Source organism: Bubalus kerabau, chromosome 4 (genome assembly GCF_029407905.1).
Source record: "Bubalus kerabau isolate K-KA32 ecotype Philippines breed swamp buffalo chromosome 4, PCC_UOA_SB_1v2, whole genome shotgun sequence".
In the NCBI taxonomy this organism is placed as follows: Eukaryota; Metazoa; Chordata; class Mammalia; order Artiodactyla; family Bovidae; genus Bubalus; species Bubalus kerabau.
Window position 1 is genome coordinate 67,958,176 of NC_073627.1, and position 3,791 is coordinate 67,961,966.

General features: G+C 43.6%; 1 pseudogene; it reads right to left on the bottom strand.

The window, feature by feature from the left end:
• Positions 1-1,303: 1,303 nt before the first annotated feature.
• Positions 1,304-3,553, bottom strand: LOC129650898 (syncytin-A-like; annotated as a pseudogene).
• Positions 3,554-3,791: the final 238 nt, after the last annotated feature.

Genomic DNA, 3,791 nt, shown 5'->3' on the forward strand with positions numbered 1-3,791 from the left:
CAGTGGAGACTTTGCTCCAAGTTACAAAGCTTCCTCCTGTAACAAATATGTGAGAAGTTTATTTTTCCTTTGGATAAAGCCAGTTAGCTAATGCCAACGGCCACCCAATTATCATGGGAATCTAGAAGGATCTCTGTGTGACACACGGTGCCTTCAGTCCTCTCCCACGTTGCAGGCAGATTTGTTACTGTCTGAGTCACTAGAGAAGCCTATTTGAACACTAGTTATTGATTATCTTACATGTATATAGTGGGTTGTGTCTGCCTGATTCTATAAAAATAAGATTTCTTTCTGGCTTTGCAATCTTAGTTGATCACCTATGCTGCACACCCCACTCTAATTCAATAGTATTAACAGTGGTAATTTCGTTAACAATGGTAATTTAACAGGAAGAATGTCATTTTATCTTCTACTGTTGTGGAGAGGTTTTCTGGGTTGGCAGGAGGTTTTAGTTATATTTCCCCAACATTCAGAACTGCATTTCCTGCCTGTAAATATTGGGGCATCAATGTGCCTTTGTTGGATTTTTTCTATTTTACTCTCTTCTTAAATAATCTTTAGTTCATTGGCTTTAAATGCTATCTATTAATGTATTGGGTTTTCAGACCTCAGCAATCTCTGCTTATACACACCCACCCACCTGTGCACACACACACACACACACACACACACACACACACACACACCCCATGAATATAAGTCTAAATCTCTTATTTGATGGCTCCACATGTAACTCTGTTGTAGCCACACGTTCCGGGAAACAAACTTACTCAGAAGGACAATGCAGATAGTGGAATGCAGTTTATTACACCGGCGGGCCCAAGGCAGAGTCTCCTCTTAGCCAAGGACCCCCGGCCAGCATTTGTGAGAATATTTTATACCGCATGTGTACGTGTCTGAACCCACCACTCCAAATTCCTTGAGACTTACATAAACCAAGGAAAATACAATCTCAATAACCCCATCATTCACGTGCTATGTGCTCATGTGCTCAAACAGTCAAACAATTAGCCAATAATCAATAAACCAGAGGTTACACTCCCATAGATACAGAAAAATGCATGGCCTGTCTGGAGGAAGGGGTGATTAGTGTATGTTTTCTCTTAGGCGATGAGTAACCTAGATATGATCTTCAAGGTTCCCCTGTCTGGAGGGGGTCTTATCCTTCTATTGTTGTTTTCATAGGCACTAAACACAAAGTTCAGAGTCCATTGGAAAGGTGGCCGAGCATGATCAGCATGAACAGGCCTAAGATGGAGTCCAGACCCTATGAATTCCTTCTTCAGTCCCCCTCTTGAGGCTCTTAACTCATATTATGAACATCATTCATAGGGATATATTGCACCCTGGCTCTCCGACCACCAATTTGGGAGAATGATATCAAACTTCAGGTTACAAAGTTCATAATACATTGTAAAATTCAGGGTCCAAAAAGCAGAACTATTAAGGCAAATATAACAGTGGTAAATACAGTTTTCCACCAATCGCCCTTCACCCAAGATAGGACCAAAGTCCAGAAAGGAATATTTTCATTTGACATTGCTTTTACCTGGTTTTTCATGTCATCTAAAGCAGTCGATACATTGCCAGATAAGTCAGGAATGTATATACAACATTCGACCTTAATTATAGCACAGGTCCCTCCTCGAGCAGCTGTGAGTATGTCCAAAGCCATTCTATTATGAATTACTGCTTTACTCATTTGGATTTGCTCTTCATTTAAGGCTTGGATGGCTTTTGTTCTATCTAGGAGGGCCTGTTTTGTGAAATTAGTCAAGGCCTGCCCTTTAATCATGATATCTGTTGTCCCTATAGAGGGTACGAATAAGGCAGCAATATATTCATATCATTGAAACACAGATCTTGTCCACTTAGCATGTAAATAAGATAGATTTACTGGGGCTTGTTGTAAGTTAGGCTTTTGTTACACTGGCATTTATATCAAATGTAACCCCATGACCAAACTCTATTGACTGTAGGTCTTACACCAAGAGAGCAAGGAGAGGTTATGATTGACAAGAGAGAGGAAAGTCTCTTTTTGCCATCCCAGAAAAGAGCAGAGTGGTTTAAAATCTCCTTGGCAGAGTGATGACACCCACCAAGGAAGTCCATCCATCACTGACAGAGGCATAGCCCTACATACCCAGCAGTTGGAAGTGTTGTGGAAGTCTGCGTAGGAATGTGCCCATGAGATGAAAACATTGTCCTGAGTTGAAACAGAAGTTAAATTCAAAATCACGTTGATGAGGCCAAGCAGCAGGAGTTGATTGTGTGGCTTCATCCTGAAGGGGCCCATCCAGGATCTTCTTTTCCTTCTTCTTAAGGATGGTCTTAGTCTCCCGAGGGTAAGAGGGGTCCCTATGTGCAGTCCACTCAGCATTTTTTGGGTCTGCATGATATGTTTTCTTCACCTTCGTATGATGGATCCAAGGGATAATACCTGCAACTTTACCTGCAGTAGGGGTAGTTAGAATAACATAAGGGCCCTTTCACCAAATCATGTTTCCAATGTTTGACCCATACTTGGTCACCAAGTGTAAACTCATGAATCTGTTCCCCAAGGGGGGACAGCACCCTTTCTTGTACAAACTTAGTTACCTGATTTATTACCTTACCCAGTTCCTTCTGCTGTGAAATCCTATTCCCCCTTACCTGAGGCAAATTTTTTGACACTTGTTTTATTATGGGAGGAGGCCTCCCATACACAATTTCATATGGAGAAGAGCCATGGGATTGTGGGGTCATCTTGAGTCTGAGCAGAGCCGTTGGAAGCAAGTCCACCCAGGAGCAGTCAGTCCCTATGATTCACTTGGAGAGTCTCTTTGATGTCCAGTTGGTTCATTCCACCATCTCAGAACTCTGGGCCTATATACAGTGTTCAGTTTCCATTTGATGTTTAAAGTTTTGCTTACTTGTACTAAATCAGCTGCAAAAGCCTGATTATTGTCTGAACCAATGCTGGTAGGAAGTCCAAATCTGGGAAATATTTCCCTAAGCAGGCACCAGGCCACTTCTGATGCTCTTTCAGTCCAGGTAGGAAAAGCTTCTACCCATTCCGAGAACGTACATACCATGACCAGCAGGTAACAATAGTTTCAGTGAGGTTTCATTTCAGTGAAGTCCACTCCCAGATATTCAAAGGGCAGCGTGCCTTTCAGCTAAATACCCGGAGGTTTTTATCTGAATACCCGAGAGGCAGCTTTAACCTGTGAGCAGGCAGCATGGCCTAGGTGGGTTGCTTGGTATGTTTGGCTTACCAGATTGTGTGCCAGCTCCTCCAGTGCCAATAGTTTGCCACTTGGCAAGTCCCACCATCCCTTTTCAGTCTTGATGGCCCCTTCCGCTTTGGCTAACCTGACAGCCGTTGTCCTTGTTTTATCAGGCTAGTGCCATCAGTATATAGGACCCAACTAGGGTCTGGAACCTTGTGTCCTTCTTTAAAACAAACCCCAGATACCTTACCTCCTCCTTGCAGATCTGTGCCTTCTTCTTTGACACCTGGTAACCTGCTTCCATCAGCAGCTGGAGCAGTGCTTTTGTCCCTTTCCATCATTTTTCCTTGGTCTCAGCAGCCAGCAGCACGTCATCCCCATATTGTAGGAGCCAACATCCATATTCTTCTGGATGGAATGAATTCAGGTCAGAAGCCAAGGCTTCCCCAAAGATGGCTGGAGAGGGTTCTTAAACCCTTGTGGGGGAGTCCAGATGAGCTGTTGCTTGGTGCCCCCGACTGGATCTTCCCATTCAAAGGCAAAGATGGGCTGTGACGCTGGGGCGAGGCATACACAGAA